The 21,181-nt window shown below is 41.8% G+C and overlaps 1 protein-coding gene across 1 annotated transcript in view; it reads left to right on the forward strand.

The window, feature by feature from the left end:
• Positions 1-21,181, forward strand: part of LOC309558826 (uncharacterized protein) — a 326,395-nt gene that overhangs the window by 240,344 nt on the left and 64,870 nt on the right. The gene's annotated exons all lie outside the window — the stretch shown is intronic.

Genomic DNA, 21,181 nt, shown 5'->3' on the forward strand with positions numbered 1-21,181 from the left:
GAACACAGATCTCCGTCTTTACCCAGTCAAAGCAGCCCCCACACAGTTAGCAAGCACTCCCAGGGAACACATTTAACTCTTTGATCGCCCCTTAAATTAAGCCCTTCCCTGCCAGTGTCATTAGTACAATGACAGTGCATTTTTTTGAGTTTTATTTGAGGGGACAGCAAATTTACACTGTTATACAAGCTGTACACTCATTACTTTACATTGCAGCAAAGTGTTATTTCTTCAGTGTTGTCACACGAAAGGATATAATAAAATATTTACAAAAATGTGGTGTGTACTCACTTTTGTAAAATACTGTATGTATGTATGTATGTATGTATGTATGTATGTATGTATGTATGTATGTATGTATATATATATATATATATATATATATATATATATATAATATAACCAGGTACCTATGTAGGGTATTAGTATGCTTAGTGAGTAGCCCCCAATGTATAGGTAGTATCCTATAGCCCTGTACTCACATGAAGGTGAATCATCAAAACATAGAAGGAGCTCCAAGTAAGGCAATCAGAAAAATCAATAGAATGCAGCTTGCAGTGTGCCCAGAGATCAAGCTGTAGTCGTTCCTTCAAATTCAGGCAGGATTACCATCTATAATTCAAGTTTACAAATATTCAGATGTAAGTAGGCTATAATGAGCCCCCCAGGCTTCCTTGCATGGGGGACCCCTTGTTAGCCATGGTACCGGAACTACTTACCGCACAAACGAGAGGCTAGAAAACCTTGGCTGCCTTGCAACAAACCACCGCTCCATGCATCGGGGAGCCGGGCCTGAAATATCACCGATGCACAGGCATGCCACATGCCGCCATGATCGATTGTTCGTCATAGATGCGCCAAAGGCACATGTGATGCTTCTCGCATGTGTGGCACTTGGCGCACATGCAGGGCCAAATGGTAGGGAGGTTAGGTGCTTTTTTTGCACTCCAGCAAAAACCTGGCACAGGAATGCTGCTTTGAATTTAAAAAATTCACTTGGGGGAAGTGCAGCCTATGACATCCTCACAAAATCCAGTTGAGTCTCCCTTGCAGCATTTTTCCCAGCTGCCAGTAATTTCACCCATTTTTCATTGTCATTCCTGCTAATGATTGCTTAACCAGGGCAGAGACAGTCTTATGAGGAGAAAAAAAAATAGTAAATATGTAAATAGTTTTTAACAAAAATGAAAGTACTTAAAAATGACTAGCAGGTAGAAACCTAAAAATGTAGAACTGCCCAGGCCAAGAACTGGAGGATAGGGGCTGTTTTTACCAGTTCTTTACTTTGTAAGGCATTATGCCCCCCTCCCCCCCCCCCCCATATCACATCAGCTCTCCAGATCCTCTCCTCATACCATATTAATATAAGTAAGTGGTAGAGAAAGAGGTAAAGGGGTAGGGCAGGAGAAGCTCTATGTGGCATGGCAACACCTTTACCTCTCCTTTTAGGCTTGCATGTATTTTTTTTTTTTTTGTGGATGGTCCTTATTTGGGGAAATGCATGCAACCTATGGCTGTAGGATTCTACTTACCCCCTACGTTTGCATTTGCTGCTGCCCACAATTCCATAGTTTGAGAGAGGGCATCAACAAATAGAGGGGTGCATTTTACAGCTTAGTGTAAGGCTCACCTATGGCTGTGGGTTTTTCCTAATAGACATGCCTCCAATGCCCTGACTATATTGAAATAAATATATAAAATAATACAAGTGGTTGCCAAACACCTGGGAGGAGTAAGATTATGCTGGCAAAGCAGTGAAATTGCAGCTATGCCTGACCTTTGCTATGTGTAGCTCAACCACCACATAAATGCCAAATTTTAAAAAAATATGTTAACACATATGAAAATAAATAAATAATAATCAGAAGTAAAACAGAATGAAAAAAAAAAAAAAGAAGTAAAAGAGAAAAAAGAAAACTGTATGCTCTGATGCACTTGGGGGAACTGCTAGTTGAAGGAAAAGGTCAATGAACAGGAGGGGGTACAGATGTGATTTTTTTTGTAGTGAATGTGACTACTTGATTGCAGAAAGTAAAGCCTAGCACACACAGGCTGAATGTTGGACCGCATCAGCCGGTTCAATAGAAACAGGCTGACATTCAAAGGCTCATGACTAAATAAAGGTCTGCCGATTGGCTCCTGATGACTAAGAGCGCTGATTGGAGTGTTTTGGCGGGGGTCAGAATACAATAGCTCAGCAGGAGAGATTGCTGTACGAAAATAGTACAATGGCTCCGACCTGAGCTGTCAGGTTTTCTTTTTTGTTGAATGAAAAAAAAACTTGTGGTGTGTACAAGGCTTTAGGAAAGGGACTGGATAATGAAGGTACCTTTTATAAATTTTTATGCATAAGAGCAGCAAATTTGTTAAATGGAACACAAGTCTTTTATGGAACTTATGCTGCAGCTAGACCAAGACAGATTCATTCATTCCTAATGCAGAGCAGGATACTTTAGTAGTGCTGCACATACTATACATCAGTGAGAGATAATTGTTTTTTTGGCTGAACAACTAAAATCTGTTACAAATAGATTTTTATTATTATTTACAACACCATCAAATCACTCCACTATCAATTCAGTTTTGGTGGGGGACACCCTGCAGATCCATTGTACTCTGTCCCTCTGAAGGTGGCTACCAAGAAAATTTGGGTCCATTTTGGCATGGAAACACGTTCCTTCAAAAAGGGAAAACCCACTAGATTTACTTCCAAGAAGGCTATATAGTTAGATACAGGACCTTTATTACTTAATAGATAATACTCGTAAAAGAGACTTATTATAGTTGCTGTCTAGTTTTGTGTGGTCTATATGTGATGCTCTGCGCTTGGATAATTTACCACTCTCAGCTGTGTCACATTTACTAGAGGACAGTCTGTTTTCATTTCCCAGCTGTGCATTGTGCAGACATCTGCCTGTGTGTGATTTATCACTCTCTGAAGGTTCTCTTGCCTCTAGGCTATTCTGAAACTTGGGAATCTTAGCAGCATAATCTTCCACACTGGGTTCCAAATGATCAGGACGTTTATGTGTGTTAAGTTGCAGGGCAGTAGAGCCCTATGAGACTTAAAGTCTCTCTATGTCCTTGAGCTGTGGATACAAGACAGATGATCTGCTTTCTTTAGTATAGGTAGTAAACAAATGCCTCAACTTTCTCCTGTGTACTCTGCAACTTATTCAGGTCTATTATTACTAGAATAGGCCGACACTGAAAAGTAGAAGGCTTTATTACTACTTACTGACTTCCTTTTCATTTTAGAGTCTTCGCTTGTTGATTAATATAAAAATTTAAGCTAAATTCACAATTAAAGAAAATCATACAGCAATGCGGATTTGTAAGAATCAAAATCTTTACTCTTCAGTTATCATGTTAGTTCAGACTTACTTAAGGCCCCGTTCACATTGCCGCGATCCGACTTGGGGGGGCGACCTCCGAGGTCGCTCCTATTAGAACGGGTCCGCAGCTTCCCTATGGAAGGTGACCTACGGCGACCTGTGAGGCGACCAGGTCGCCTCACAGGTCACCTTAGTGTGAACGGGGACTTAGGGACAGTTAGGTGTCCTGTTATTTATTTGTATTTTCCACCTGTCAGAAGAGAACGTGTCCGACTGTAAGGCCCAAATAGAGGCTGAACCTTCCTCTTTCTGAGTTTACCACTGAAAAATGACACGCTCTGCTTACTAGATGAGGGAAAATAGACAATTAACAAAGGCCTTAGATTTTTTTTGTATATTTCTGACAGTTTGCTATACGACAATCCTATGATTCTTATATCATAAAGAGCGCTCTAAATTCCATAATAAAGTGAGTCTGAACTTCACACAAGTATCTAAATGTGGATAACCAATACAATAGCATATATCAATTTGCAATATAGCAAATATACTAGTAGTAAAGGCTTATTATTATTCCAGTAAAAAAAAAATAATAATTTAAAAAGAAAAAATCCAATGAAAAAGTCCATATAAATAGATCATATTTATTGATTTTTTTTCTACAGCTTACTTGTAAAATCCATTTCTTGGAGTACATCAGGGGACACAGAGCCATATTCACTACATTTACGTTATAGGCCACATTCAGGTGAATGGACACTGGCAACAAATGAGACAGGAAGTCTCCCTATAAAACCCTTCCTATCCCGAGAGTACCTCAGTTTTGTAGCAAGCAATAAATACCCCATACGAGGGGGGAGGGACCACTCTGTCCCATGATGTACTCCAAGAAATGGATTTTACAAGTAAGCTATCGAAAAAAATCCATATTTTCATATCATTCATCACGGGACACAGCCATATTCATATGGGATGTCCTATAGCAATGCACCTGAGAAGAGGGGGACACCATCAATACCGCCATCAGACCACAAAAGGTCTACATAGCTGCCTGCAGAACACTGCGTTTAAATGCAGACTCCTCCTGGGTTCTAACATCCACTTGATAGAATCTAGTGAACGTATGCACTAACGACAAAGTCGCGACTGTGAAAATCTGAGCCATAGAAGCTTGATGGCAAACTGCCCAAGAGGCATCTACTACTCTGGTATAGTGTGCCTTTATCAGAAAGGGTGGAACCTTCCTTTTTAAACCATACGCCTGGATAATAACCTGGTGAATCCAACGAGAAATCATGGAATTAGATGCTGCCTGCCCTTTCCTGGGCCCTTCTGGCAGTATGAGCAAAAGATTGGTCCTACGAATCTGAGCTGACATTTTCAAGTAAGACTTAAGAGCACATACTACATCAGGAGAATATAGTAACCTGTTTGAGGATTTGGAAAAAAGGAAGGCAGTACAATGTCCTGATTTAAGTGAAACGCATACACCACCTTGGGAAAAAAAAAAACCTGGGTGTGGACGTAGAGTCACCCTATCTTGATGTAAAATCAAGAATGGCTCTTTACAAGAAAGAGCTGCTAGTTCTGATACTCTTCTGGCTGAAGTTATCGCAATCAAAAGACCAATTTTCTGGTCAAAAGAACCAGGGGGATATGCCCCATGGGCTCAAAAGACTGCTTTTGTAAAACTGCCAGCACCTCATTTAGGTCCCAAGGAAACAATGGTGACTTCACTGGTGGAAGCATACATAATATCCCTTGAACGAAGGTTTGAACCAAGGAATGCGAAGCAATCGGTTTCTGTAAAAACAAAATTACAAGGCTAAAATTTGACCCTTAATAGTGCTCAGGGCTAAGTTCATATCTACCCCTACTTGCAAGAAAGCTAGAATTCTCCTGATGATATACTTGCGGGGATGATATTTCCTGGATTCACACCAGGCAATGTACGATTCGCAGACACTGTAATAAATTCCTTTAGAGACTGATTTTCTAGCATTTATCAGGGTAAAAACTGCAGGGCCAGATATACACCGCTCTTTCAAAATAAAGGCTTTAATAGTCAAGCCGTCAAATTTAGAGACTGTAAAGCAGGGTGAAATATCTGACCTTGAGAGAGCAGGTTCGGATGCAGTGGAAGAACCCAAGGCCTTGCCACTGCCAGTTTTTGAATTTGTGCATACCAAAACCTCTTTGGCCATGCTGGAGCTACCAGGATTACTGGTTTCCCCTCTAGCTGGATTCTGCATAACAGATGCGGCAGCAGCTGAACCAGAAGAAAGGCATAGATCAGGGAAAACTCCTCCCTAGGAGTCACCAAAGCATCCACCCCGACTGCGAGTGCATCCCTGGTCTTGGACACAAATCTCTTCAACTTTTTGTTGAACCTGGACACCAACAGATCTATATCTGGGACCCCCCCCCCCCCGCATTTGCAGATCAATGCAAAGATCTTGGGGTGTAAGGACCATTCCACCAGAAACATCTGTTGACGACTCAGAAAGTCTGCCTGCCAGTTTTCTATTCCTGGAATGAAAACCGCCGATAGGCATGGAGCTAATTTTTTTTGCCCAGGATAGGATGATATCCACCTATTTCTGGGATGACTGACTTTTGGTGCCTCCTTGATGGTTGTTTTAATCCAGAGCTGTGGCATTGTCAGATTTTACCCTGACAGGGTAGCCCCAAAGTCTGAGCGTCCAGAATTTTAAAGCCCCCACAAACTGTTTAGATTTCCAAGACATTGATGGGGAGACTTTTCTCTACCCAAGACCACTTTCTTTGGACTGTGGCCTCCTCCGGAACTGCTCCCCAACCAGAGAGACTGGCATTTGATTCTGTAGTCACTACTTTCCAGACTACTGGAAGATTTCCCTTTTTCCAAATTTCTGGTTAACAACCACCAGCTTAGACTCTGATGTACTCTTGTTACCAGAGTGTAAGATTCCGGTACCTCCGGTACCCTTAATCACCACTTTTCTTTGTAATGCGTCCCACCTTTCTCTTCAGGTGGTACGCATATACCTTTAAGAACGATGATGTCACTGCTGAGCGCCGCAGAGCGGCTATTTCAACCGCCGGCGGTCTCACTCACATTGTTCGTTCAACCTGCCTTGTTACCCACATGCTTTCAAGCCTGTCTCTCGATCGGAACCTCCAGTCATTCCCTTTACCTGGAGCAGACCGGAACCTTGCTACTGATCCCTGTATCTCGCTACCGGATCATTCCTCATCTACTGGACCTCTCTAAACTACTAACATTACAAGTGATAAGTACCCCGCAGGGGAACCCTCCATAACCTTATTGCACTATCTACCTATGCACATTAAGGACTGTTACTACCTATCTATACTATCCTATCATCTGCACTGTTACATAGATTGCTAGCTCTTCAGCCTACTACCATCTATCATCTGCACTGCTGCATAGATTGCTGGCTCTCCTGTCTACTACTATCTATCCTTGCACTGGGTTAGTCTATCCTGTATTTGTCATCTGCTGTCCTCACCACCTGTTAGCATACTCGATACTAACCTATCTGCATTCCTAATACCATCTTGAACTCTCCTATACAAACCCTATCAAGTGATTACCATCCTTGTCACTGTTCACACCTGTCCCTTCAGCACATCACCTTCATACTATCATATACATACTATCACTCCAGGAACATCTCATTGAGTGTGTATATATCTGTATGTTGAAGCTGACAGGCCCACGATGATGAGTCCTGGAGAGTTGGATCTGGTATTCAACACATCTATACATGACTACTGAGTGGAGATTTTGCAGCTGCAAATCCAGCCTATACTAAAAACGCAGGAGCGTTACACAGAGACATGCACCAATCTAGGGACTTGCTCCAAATGAGGACACCATCTTCCCTAATAATCTCATTCAAAGGTGTACAGAAGGATACTTTAGCCTTCTTATGGATCGAACCAGATCCTTCAGGTCTGTGACCTTTCTTGATGGCAAAAATATCTTTGCCTGTATTGTGTCCACAAGGAAACCCAGATACTCCAGACGCTGGACCGACTGTAATGCTTACTTTGCCAGGTTCAGAATTTAACCCAGACATTCTAAGAACTGAACTGTCTGGCTCTGTCAAAAATGTTTTGGCTTAGAGCCAAAGCTGATCAATCTATTATTAATGGATTGTCTAGGTATCCTATCACTGATATCCGTTGAGACCTTAGGGCAGCCAATACTGGAGCTAGGACCTTTGTGAACACTTTTGGAGCCATGGCCAACCAGAGGGGCAGGGCCACAAACTGAAAATGATGGTTTTCTACTGCTAAGCTTAAAAACCTTTGATGGGCCTGAAAAATAGGCACGTGAAGGTATGCATCCTTGATGTCTATGGATGCTAGAAATTCCTCTCCCTTTAGGGAGGTCATGACTGAACGAATTGACTCCATACGGAAATTATGAATGTTCAGAAACTGGTTTAGAGCTTTGAGATCCAGAATAGGTCTCACGTCTCCATTTGGCTTGGGGACTACGAAAAGGTTTGAGTAAAAACCCCTGAATCTTTCGTCCTCCGGCACTTCTGTAATCACTCTTTGGGACCTTAAATGGTCCAGAGCCAGAAAAAGAGATATTTTTAGAGGATCTGCAGGTATGTTTGACTTTACAAACCAAGGATGCGGGAACACCCAAAATTCCAGTTTGTATCCCTGGGAGGTGGTGGAAAAAACCCAGATGTCCTAAATTATTTCTACCCATGCCTTCAAGAACCATAGCAGCCTTCCCCCCACCTGATTGAGTGGAGGCACCCCTTCACAAGGAAGGCTTAGAGGTAGACTTGGTAGATCTCTGGGCCCAGAGTTTTTTCTGCCCTTGCCCTGAAGGCCTGGTCCTAGATCCAGATGTCTGGGGCCGCCGCAACTGCCTGGGATTAAAAGCACTGGGAGTGCTGGGAATCTTAAAAGAGGGACGTTTGCTTTTCCTCCTAATGGGCAGCAATGCACTCTCCCCCTGTCAAAAGTGGAGTCTTTAAGAGCATCCACTGCAAAAAATAATGTGTGAGGTAGATCTGTCAAATCTTCCACAGATTCTCCTTGAGAAGGAACCATCCTGGATACTCGTTTAATAGAGTCTTTTAAAGACTGACAAATTCCTATAGCTGCTACTGCTGCTTGTATCTCAGACCCTGCAACAGCAAAGGAGGCTTTTAGTAAAGATTCCAACTTCTTACCAGCTGGATCTTTAAAAACCTGGGCATCATCCACAGGACAAGTTAAACTTTTGTAAGCAGAAGAAATGGCAGCATCTACAGTAGGTATACTCCATTTTCTTGTAAATTTTTCCTCCATAAGATACAATAGTGAAAACCTTTTGGGAGGAACAAAAATCATATCAGGATGATCCCAATCAGTATACATTACCTACAACAAATGGGAGCAAGGTAACGAAAATATAGGGGGGGAAAACGACTTGCTCACCCGGCGCTTAAAACCACCAATGCAGGTCCACAGAATGGACAATCTAAAATCAGCTGCTGCTATTAAATGAAAACAAAATAAACAAGGTGCATACATTAAGTGATAAAGCATATAGTCACACAATAATGACACCCAAACACCACATTGGGCCCAAACACCACATGTGAAGGGAGGCAAGACAGAAGCACTGCAGCAAGGAGATATGCTGTTTGGCCCAAGCCGAGGTGGATATCTGATGTAAGGGGCGTTTGGCTTTTTGAGATACACCTGGATATCTGCAGTTGAGTGTGGCTTACATCCAGAGTCTGGAAGCGATCGGGATGTCCCATGTATAATGACAGTATTTTGGGCCTATATACATTGTCCATCTGGTGAATGTCTAACCAAAGGGGTGTGCACAGTGGTGAGGTGGAGGTTCCTTCTTCCTTGTGGTGATGACCGATTGAGGATTCACACTGTTGGGACTGGCATCTTTTGGATGATATTTGGACCTTACGCATGAACTTCATTTTTACCCAATACAAAGTCATTTATTTATTCAAGCCATCCACACAGTTTTGTGTGGACATAGGTTACATAAGCGCTGCTAGTGTGTCATTATTGTGTGACTATATGCTTTATCACTTAATGTATGCACCTTGTTTATTTGGTATACATTACCTGCTCCAAGAGTGGATGTAAGGGAAAAACCTGAGGACTATGAGGAGGGCGAAATGAGCCTAGAGAGGAAAAGGGACTTCAGACATCTCTAAGGGAGGTCATTTGTATCCAAACCGGACCATTTCAGCGAGAGACTGAATTAACCATTTCTGAGATTGAGAGGCTGAGTATACATTACCTGACCTCATCAGATTATTTGTGGAAGCAGACACACTGCTTTTACCATACTGCCACTTGTATGGAAGAATTTCAGTCCTTTTGCTCTCTCTAGCAGCAGACTTGATGCAAACTACTTTATCTTCAAGACACTCTCTAGCATCCCCTTGACTGGCACCACTCCACTGACTCTTCCTCTGAAGGCTGCAACAATGCCTGTGCCCTCACTTACCAGGTTTCCTCCAACTGTCAAATATGCCTCCCTATTGGATGAATGTGAATTATTACAGACAAACTGAGCTGCACCTGATCACCATGAGCAGACCCTACCAATGGATCCTGCTCTCTGGTAGGCAGAGAACAATATAAATTTACCTGAAATCTCTCTGGTAAGCAGAAAGACCCAAAAACTATACTTTCTCTTCTAGCACCTACCTAGGAAGGTGCTACAGTATGTATACTGATTTCTTCTTTACAGGGCTAGATAGGTTAGTGTTAGATCGTGAATGTCTATAGATGTACCATTTTTAGTGTTAGGCCGGACTTCTCCTTTTGGACAGGCTATGCTTCACATTGATATCCTCTCACTTCCTGTTGGGTCTGCAAGGGAAATCTCCCTAATGAGACACAGATGACAAAAAAGCAAAAATTAAACGACACAATATTTATGCAGATGGGAGGCGGGATTGTGTCTGGCATATTGCAAGTCAGTCAATCACATTCAGCAAATGGTACAACCATAAACACTGCCTACAGAGTTGTATTTACCATTGTTGGATATTTGTCCTTGTACCTCACCACCCCCCACCACCACTGATGATGCTATGATGCTCCTTTTCAGTGCTAAGGCTACATCATTATAACAGATCATTAATGAAGACTCATATCACTATAAATACTCCTTGTTAACTGGTTCTCTTTAAAATACTGCATCTACAAATTAGGCCATATAATATTTCCAGAGACTGAAGCATGGAGTACTCTTAGGTAATTGATAATGAAGATTTCCATAATGGTCAGACCTATTAATATGCCATTCCTTTTGTTTATTAGTCCTACAAGCCAACTTTTGGCTGCCATGTTGTAGCTCATTACAAAGCTGAAAAATGATGATACCATAATGGCTTTCAAACTAATGGTGTGAAAGCTAGAGAAGGGCACTTCTAAACATGATGAAATGGCTGTGCAGTCACTGACATACAGCACCGGGTCTTCTTTTCCACTTGTTAGTGTACACTTACAATTGTCTTTTCCTTCTTTCTCAGTTTCACAATTGTAAGGTTTATCGGACAGCATTGCTTTTTTAATGGAGTTGTTCGTTCAAATCCTACTTCTGCACAATCCATCTCATATTTTTTCTATATTATTTCTTCTTATGAAATGAATGTGTTAAGTTAAACATCAACATCTCCAATTAAAACCTTTACCTCTCCCTCTTGCTGTTTTCATGCTTTAAATATCAGGGCACAGACCCCACATGGGTGCTAATTTCTACATCCTTGTTTTTTATTAAACAGAAAGGTCAGATGCATGAAGAGACAGACCTCAGGGGAGGAATTATTTAATATGGTTCAAACAATGAGCTGTGCTGTGATTATGTAATACCAGGGAAACTTCAGTTATCCTATAATTATGAAGATACAGGGTGTATTCCCATGATCCACTAAGAAACGAGGTCTGCTGTTAAATCTTTATTTTCTATTTTATGTGGCAAACAATGATTTTTTAAAGCTGAACTATAGGCAGATAAAGAAGACACAAACTAATGCCGTTTTTTAAATACTAATAAATAATTAAATTTATGTTTTTGAAATGCAAGCATTGTAAGTACCTATATTTTACATGGCAGCAATCTTCTGAAGTCTCTTGTACATTGTCCCTGCTGGATTTTTAATTTTTGTTGTATTATGGAAAATGCATTAGGAGAAAATTATGCTTTATATCTTAGGCTATAAGAGGCCTAGGGACCTGCTCAGGTATTTTCAGGCTTCCCAGATGACTCCACTGATCCCATTTTACACAAGACAAAGTCATCTGATCTGAATGCAGCTGGAGTTTTCTTATTTGTTTACCTGGCCTGTCAGCCATTTGCTGTGGTTACAAGCCAAGGCTCGACCCACGATTCTTTGTTCCACACTTTATTTTTCTAGAGATTTGTGGGATAGATTGCCCTTGAAACATAACTTTCGGCCCTGGCTACCTTGCTGACGAATCTTGATTTCACCCCAGGCCTCACCCACCAAGATTTTTCATGGTGAACCAACAAGGGTGTATTGAGTATTGCTGATTTTTATGATCGTAGAGGTGTCTTGTCAATGCCAAGTTTTAAAGAGAATCATGATCTGTCACCTACAGAATACTACCGCTATACTCATGTAGCACAATTCCCAGCATAGGTGCTGGCTGTGGGTCCCCCTGGGTCACTGGGTGCAACAAAAGTACCTTGGAACATGTTTCTCCAAGTGTGAGCACTGAGACAAGAACCAGTCCAGTATCTTTGGGTTTTTAGGTTTATTTAGGAACTTGGATGGGAGAAGGGATGAGTGTGATACTCCTGCAATTGAACTATACACAACTTGACAGGGACTCTGAATAAATGCTGCTTGACACTGATGATTAGCGCTGGCTTGATGCTGGTTAACACTGGCCGAGTTCCGGTTAACGCTGACTTGATGCTGTAACTTCCTTTTTTACTGCGGAAGTCCCTTTTTAGCTCCCTGAGGTACTCTCGCCTGAGGTAGCTACTTGTACACATTTGCTGCACTGCTGAATGCTTCGGGACCCACACTGGAGTCCCCTTTCACTTCCCTATCTTCAGGGCTTTAAAAACTTGGCACCCCCTTTCACTGCCAATACTACTGGTTAGCTGGCTCCTGGATCCCCTTGACCTTCTGGAGTGGTCCCCTTTCCTAGGCAGACCCCTGGGCAGATCTTAACCTCTGGTCCCCTTAGCCCGTCTGCCTGAACCACCTTCACTCTCTGACAGGAGGAGAGACAGCCATCACCTCCTCCTGGGACTGATGCTCCTGCCAAAAGACACTCTGTCACATGCTCCCCACAGATTTATATCCGATCCCAGGGTGCATTGCAGTAAACCCCACCCACTGAGAAAGTCATAAACCCTGGTGTGCTATTGGCTAGGTTTCCTTCACTGGCCAACACGATCCCATATTGGATACAGTGGGGAGACTCAACAGACTCAACAGACACACCTGGAAACATGTGACAGCTAGCTAACAATTCAGGCCCCTCTGATAAGCAGACAGGGCCACATATGCATTTTCCTAACATCTACCTAGGAGGGTGCTACACTCAGATAGCTTATTTACTTCCTTGAAAAGAGTATCTGACCTTTCTACAGCAGCACCCATGGAATATTCATGTAAAGGTATTGATAAATACTTGGGTTACAAGTTTTATGGTATTCTTTCTTCTATGGAGGGAAAACTTCCTTACATGGAAAGATGGAAACGGGACATGGGGGAAGTCTTAGACCATGCAGAGTGTTATAGATTGGCTCAGGGAGCCACTATATCAATTATAAATACATTTGTGATCAAAGCTAATTACAAGGTACTGTTATGGTGGTACATGGTTCCTTCCAGAGTGGCCCAATGGGTCCTGGGGGCTTCCCTCTGTTTCTTTTGAGGGTGTGGCCATGAAGGAAAAGCACAACACAAGTTTTGGATCTGCACCCACAACATTATTTACTCCCTCACAGGGATTAACTTGACCAAATCTCTGCAAAGGGTATTGCCTGGCCACTGCGTGAAGGGAGCCCCGAGACTCATGCAGTGCTTGATAGTGTTTATCTTTATAGCGGCAAGAATCACTATTTATGATCCTGGAAATTCCCTCTTGATAACTTTTGATCTTTTAAAGGCCACATTGTCCTAGAGATCCTGTTCCCATTTGTCCATATAACCCTGTTTAGCAGAAGTATCTATTAGAATAGCATAGATCTCTGAGATATGACCACAAAGCCTATCATATTTGTGGCATAAGTGCTCCATTGGCAACATAGAAGCTACAGTATATCAGACTTACAAGATAAAGGAAATATGCTATCTAAGCATACCAAAAGTGTTCTGACTCTGGCAATTGATGCTTCACTATCAGGGTTTGTTTAGCTAAAATACCCTTATGGTCACAGAGATCTGCTATATGCATAAAGCCCTTATTGGGCCACCATTCAAATCTGCGGGGAGTGAGGCCCAGGGGGAATCCTCTTTTTCAAAGTAAACGAGCCAAACATGGTGCAAAAGTAAGAGACGGCCACCTCACTTTGCAGAGGGCCAGCGGGGACTGCCGCCCCTGTGGAAGAGGCGTTAAAGTGGTTGCAAGGGCACAAGTTTTTTACCTTCATTTATTCTATGCATGAAGGTAGAAAACCTTCTCTGTGCCCCCCCCAGCTCCCCCTCATTCCTACCTGAGCCCCCTTTCAATTCAGCGATGTCCACAAGAGCCTTACCTCACTGGGGATTCACACTCCTGGCTTTTGGCTGGAGCTGTAGCCATTGGCTTACCGCTGCTGTCAATAACAACCAGAGAGCAAATCAGGAGACAGAGAGGTCAGGGCCGAGCCGCGGCTCCGTGTGTGAATGGACACATGGAGCCGGGAGCGTGCCCTGATGGGTGCCTTCAGAGCAAGCTACTTGTTGTGGGGGCACCCAGCAGGAGGGAGGAACTAGGAGCGCCAGCATGGAAACCGAGAAGAAGGGGATCCGAGCTGCTCTGTGCAATAGCACTGCACAGAGCAGGTTTGTATAACATTTGTTGTTTAAAAAAACAAAAAAAAAACAAGGCTTTATTATTGTTATAAAACTGATCTCTGAGCAAATAAAAAAAAAAAACACTATTTAAAGTAGGACTGTACGCTTACAAACTAATACTTAATTTTGTTTAGCACTGTAAGAAAACAGGATTGTATTCTTTTTTTTTTTTTTAACAATACAGTTTTCGCTCTACTTTGTTCATGGTATCTCTCCTGGTGCTGGGCACATCCTGGAAATCTTTTGAATAAACTTCCTTTGAACATGTTCAGCAGCAGAAAAAAAATCACTTTTTTATTGCAGTGACTATCATGGAACGTGCCAGTATCGTATGCCTTCCCATGAATGTGTGTACTTCAACTTGAGAGCAGACAGAAAATAGTGACAACACAGTAATCCATAAGTGTTGCCACCCTAGTAAAGAAAGTGAAATATTAAAAAAAGCAGAAAATATAAAAAAGACTCAACTTTTTCACATTATATAGGAACATGTGCAACAATATATTCAATTTATGTTTTTAGGTTTAGATATAATTTAATTAAGTTGCATGGTCATTTCAAATTCAATAAGCAAACCAGTTGCTCCAAAAAAATGCAGACAACTGCACTCCGCAATAGAGGATAAATACTGTATGTACAGTACATCTCTGGAAGACAGCAAATTCATTATTCCCTCTTTTAGAGAGTTCGCAGCTCGGCTCTTATCCAACAGTTTCAGGCGTGTCAGACAACATGTCCCCTGCTCGGAGGTGTGGTTCTTCCTGCCAGCCTGCCAGACTGCTTTACTTGTTGCTGCCGGTCTAACACAGTAAACAAGCTTACAAGTAATGATGGGCCGAACACCCCCCCAGTTCAGTTTGCACCAGAACTGGAAAAGTTCGGACCCGAGCCGCGAACCCTGTTAAAGTCTAGGGGACCCGAACTTGAAAAATCTAAAGTTCCCATTTTGAAGGCTAATATGCAAGTTATTGGACATAAAAAGGGTATGGGGGCACGGGTACTGCCCTGGGGAACATGTATCAACGCGCTTTTTTTTTTTTTAGGAGCAGTGATTTTAATAATTCTTAAGGTGAAACATTAAAAATGCAAAATTCCTTTAAATATAGTGCCTTGGGGGTCTCCTTAGTCTGCCTGTAAAGTAGAGCATCTGTACCATGTATAGAACCTGCAGCAGCAAAACTGACATATGTAAAGAAAAAAAATTACATTTAAATTAATTTTCTGGCTGCAAACCATTGCCAGCAATACAAAAAATGGTAAAGTAAAACGGTGTGGGGGTCTCCCCCCAATCCATACCAGGCCCTTTGGGTAGGGAATTTCTTTAAAGGGGAACTTCACACCAAAATTTGAAAAAAATGGTGTTGGCCCCCCCAAAATCCCTACCAGACCCTTATCTGAGCATGCAACCTGCCTGGCAGCGCCCCCTCCCCCTCCTGATGCATACCAGGCTGCATGTCCTCAACATGGGGGGTTGCTCTCCCCCCCACCCCAAAGCACCTTGTCAGCATGTTGATGGGGACAATGGCCTCTTCCCCACAACCCTGGGCTGTTGTTCTGGGAATCTGCGGACAGGGGACTTATCAGAATCTGGAAGCCCTCTTTAACAAGGGGTCTTCCAGATCCCAGCTCTCCCTATTTGAGTATGGGGTACATTTTAACTCTACTTATTCACCAAAAAAAGTGTCAAAAAGAAATAAAAACACACAGTTTTTGACAATTCCTGTAATAAAATTAAAAAAACAGCAACCCCTCCCCAAAGCAACCCCCCTCCATGTTGAGGGCATGTGGCCTGGTTCAAGAAGGGGGTGCTCACTCATCCAATGCCATTTCCTGGCCTGCCAGGTTGTATGATCAGATAATGGTCTGGTATGGATTTTGGGGGGACCATACCTAGTATTTTTTACATTAGGGTGTGGGGTTCCCCTTAAAACCCAATGCCAGACTCAAAGGGCCTGGTATGGATTGGGGGAACTCCCCTGATGTTTTTTGTATTACAGGCAATGTTTTGTTTTTAATTCAGCTGTCAGCGGGGAAGCCCGCTGACAGCTGATGACTCATCCGTTGTTAAGGATGCAGCGGCCAGCTCCCCAGCCCGCTCCTTAACAACCAGTTAATTACTTTGCGCTGTTGTAAGGGGGATGGGTGCGCTGATAGTGTGTTGAAGCTGCTCCCGGTATTCAGTGCTTTTGAATATAGATAAATGTATATGTGGTGTGGGGTGCGCTAAACAACAAATAAATAATGAATATATAACATATATCTATGTGTGAACCAAATCAACAAAAGTAAATATATATAACATATATCAATCTGTGAAGCCAATTAATAATGCAAATCAATTGGTGCATAAACATAAAAGTTCATAAGTGTCCATAAATATTTTGCAGGTGAGTAGAATTGTATTCTATCCGAATAATACGTGTATCCACCACCGAGTGAAATTCATCCTTACCAAACGGAAATAAATAAGGTGCAACTATATTTTCTTGTGCTGAAAAAATATCCAATCTCCTTGTGAACAAACACCACGTGTAAATCACCAAGAATTAGCCTCTTACCAGATGGTAATAGGTATGCACTTGTTCAGTGAAACCACCGCCTTGCTTCCTCTTTAAAATCCTGAAGTGGGATGTAGAACCGCTCTACCTTTCTTTCTCCACTAGATGGCAACGAGTACCAGCAAGAAACACAGCCTCATCCTTCTTTACAAGCTCACAAAACCACCGTGTATTAAAGGAAAAAAAGGGCTAATAGTGTATTACCCTTGAGATTTATTCAAAAAACAGTTGATAATGCACTTACAATTAGATGTCTTGTATTCAGCATAAACATAGGCATACGAATTCCTGCAAAGGCTTGCGGCCGGCTGCAGCACGGACCGCAAGTTGTGTGTGACGTGTGCGCCTCCTAATCTGACCGGTTTCTTCCCATAGGACTTCTACTGAGACAGGAGTACTGGCGCATCGTCACTTCCGCTTTATTTATACAGGTGGAAGCAGATTGTCTAACTTCCGGTGTCTGCAGAGCAGGTAGTATAAAACATTGATCCATAGCACATCCTGGTGACACAGGAAGTAAACACTTCACCTCCTGTCTGCACAGGAAGCAAACACTTTACTTCCTGTCTGCAGAGCAAGTGTCTGCAGAGCAGGTATGCTTTGGAACTTCTGGCTGATAGCAATTTAAGGCAAATTACTTAAATATGGGTAACTTTCCTTGTGTTAAAAGGAATGTAAAAAAACATACTTTATTATTTGTTAAAAACAAATGTATAAAAACATCGATCTATGGCACATCCTGGTGACACCGGAAGTAAACACTTTCCTTCCTGTCCTACAACACACTGCTTTAGGAGCGTAGTGGGAAAGGGGTGACACCGGAAATATGTGTATAATAAAATGTATTGAACTATATTAAACCATATGCTCCAATACAAATTTAAAATAAATGTTAAAAGATAACTAAAATATAAAACCTGCCAAAATATATGTGGGGATCAACAGTTATTAATGTGTGCGTTTATGTCCCACTCTATGTTGAGTCCACGGGGTCTGGAGCAGCCGAGCTCATATATCCAGAAGGTTTCCCTCCTGGATATAGACCTCCTCAGATTGCTCCCCCTCCAGTGTGGTGTATATTTCTCAATAACGATGATTTTTAACCTCTTGGGATTTTTTCTGTGACATTGGGCGAAGTGTTGGGATACACTATGCCCAGGAAAAGCTTTGTGTATGTTGGTCAGATGTTCTCCAATACGTATGGCGGCAGTACGTATGGTTCTTCCAACATACTGGTAATTGCACTCACACTGTAAAAGGTATACAACCCCTTTCGTATGGCAGGAAATAAAATTTCTAATGGGGTACTCTTTACCTGTCACAGTTGAATGAAATTTATTAGTCCTGATAGTTTGAGCTTCTTTACACACTCTGCAACTCCTGCAGGGAAAGAAGCCCTTCATATCAGGAAAAAATTTTGGGATGGTAGGAGGATCAATGGGATTGGGGGCTATCAGATCTCGTAAGTTCTGTGCCTTCCTGTAAATGATAGGTGGAACTTCTGGTAGCATGGGTCCTAAAATTTTATCTTTCTGTAGGACTCCCTACAGTTGTACAATTGTAAGTGCATTATCAACTGTTTTTTGAATAAATCTCAAGGGTAATACACTATTAGCCCTTTTTTTCCTTTAATACACAGTGGTTTTGTGAGCTTGTAAAGAAGGATGAGGCTGTGTTTCTTGCTGGTACTCGTTGCCATCTAGTGGAGAAAGAAAGGTAGAGCGGTTCTACATCCCACTTCAGGATTTTAAAGAGGAAGCAAGGCGGTGGTTTCACTGAACAAGTGCATACCTATTACCATCTGGTAAGAGGCTAATTCTTGGTGATTTACACGTGGTGTTTGTTCACAAGGAGATTGGATATTTTTTCAGCACAAGAAAATATAGTTGCACCTTATTTATTTCCGTTTGGTAAGGATGAATTTCACTCGGTGGTGGATACACGTATTATTCGGATAGAATACAATTCTACTCACCTGCAAAATATTTATGGACACTTATGAACTTTTATGTTTATGCACCAATTGATTTGCATTATTAATTGGCTTCACAGATTGATATATGTTATATATATTTACTTTTGTTGATTTGGTTCACACATAGATATATGTTATATATTCATTATTTATTTGTTGTTTAGCGCACCCCACACCACATATACATTTATCTATATTCAAAAGCACTGAATACCGGGAGCAGCTTCAACACACTATCAGCGCACCCATCCCCCCTTACAACATTCTTTAATATCTTATTGAGTTGCAGCAGATAGTATAAGATGGATATCTTTGAGTATCATAGCAAGCGCAAACTTGCAATAGAAGAGGTTTTTGATAAAAAACCATCGGAAGTTTCCGATCTAAGAGGTGTATTTATGAGGTTAAAAAATGTGATGGTGGCGGAATTACATGCCTCATGGGATATTGCCTTTTTAGAAAAATACGTGGAAGAAAAAATGGTCCCAAGGAGTCTGAGATGGAATGTCTATCCAGACCAAGGAGACCCGGACCTATTAGAGTGGTCACAATTTTTCAACGGGGCCGGCATGAGCCTCCTAAATTTTTTAATAGACAAGAAGAGAAAAAAAGTACTGAAATTAAATAAGGAGATTTTGGAAATAAAAGAAAAATTATTGCCCTCCATGCAGGAGGAGGCGTATAAAATTTACAATCACGAGTTGAGAGAAATTATGGCGATGGAGGAAGAAGAACAAAAGATCAAGAAGAGGAAAAAGTTCTTTAGAGATCTTGAGGACTATAAAACCTCTAGAGTATTTAAATGGCAAAATGCTCTAGAAGGAGGAGAGATCCTTAATGGTGAACTGGCCCCTATGGAGGAAGGAGCCAGTGAAGCAGAAGCTATAGCCTCTACTTCTGGAGAACCTAGTAGGCCAGTTAAAAGAAGTGAGAATTCTCAAGAAAAGCCGAAAGAGAATATAAAGCTCAAGCCTTTGAAAGAAAATGTATCTAATAACCAGAAAAAAAGTAAAAATAAAGGGAAAGGTGATAATGAAAAAGGACGTCCTAAAGTACAAGATTATAGGAGGGAATATGAATATCGTCATCCCTCATCTGATAGGACGCGGAGACGTTCAAGATCAAGGGATCAAAGAAATCGTCATCCTTCATTTGAAAGGACTTGGAGACGTTCCAGATCGAGATCTCCAAGAAGAGTGCAAGTAGATTACATGGGAAACTACTTGGACACTCCACATACACCTAGACCTTATCCTACTGGTTCTCATAACAGGTATGCGCCTCTTAGACATGAGAGATACGAGGAGAGAAACGATCGGAGAGAAACACCTCCACAGAAGACTCCAATCAGTGCCAAAAAGAAAAATTTTTTAGGCCAGGGTCCCAAAAAAGGGAACCGAAAAAAGTGAAAAGGGGCTGTAGAGGGGGATCCAATCGGAAGCTCAATGTAGAAACCAATGGAATTTTTAATCTCAGTGGGATCACATTGACGAACTCCGAAAAGCATACCCTCAATAAAGGGCTCAAGTACGCTCCAAAAAAACAATTGAATAAATTCGAAACCTTTATTGACATCCACAAGTATGTGAGAAAATTGAATGTCAAGCGGCACTTTTTGTCCAATGCTTATGAAAGAAACCATGTTTCTTATACATCCACCACTTCCATTCCAACAGGTCTTAGGAATGCTCCCTTATTTAACCCCCAAGGAGTACAGAGTCACCATGTGACCATTTTTAAGGACCTAATTTTAAAGGAATTGGAAGAGAAGGAATTTAAATCACAACCGCAGAGAGATCTGAAAAAAGGTGTGAAATCCCTTTGCGAGAATAAAAACCTTGTGATAAGACCGGCGGATAAAGGTGGGGGTATCGTTCTTCTCAATAAGGAACAATACACTGAAGAAATGGAGAGGTTGTTATCTGATAATGGCACCTATGAAGTTTTGAAAAAAGACCCCACCTTCAAATATAAGAAACAGTTGGAGAAAATAGTGACTAAAGGTTACGAGGAAGGTATTATAAACAAAAAAGAGAAGGAATTCTTGGTACCTTTGGCTCCCAGGATTCCGACCATATATTATCTTCCCAAAGTACATAAAAGCCTCACTAGACCACCTGGGAGGCCCATAGTGAGCGGAATCGATTCCGTTACCTCCAGGATTGGAAGGTATGTGGACCACTTTCTGCAACCCCTGGTCCAAGAAACCCCTTCATATCTTAAAGATACGGCTCAATGTATCCAGGAAGTGACACAATTAGAGGTGGAGGGAGA

Source organism: Pelophylax lessonae (assembly GCF_965119305.1).
Source record: "Pelophylax lessonae genome assembly, chromosome: 6".
In the NCBI taxonomy this organism is placed as follows: domain Eukaryota; kingdom Metazoa; phylum Chordata; class Amphibia; order Anura; family Ranidae; genus Pelophylax; species Pelophylax lessonae.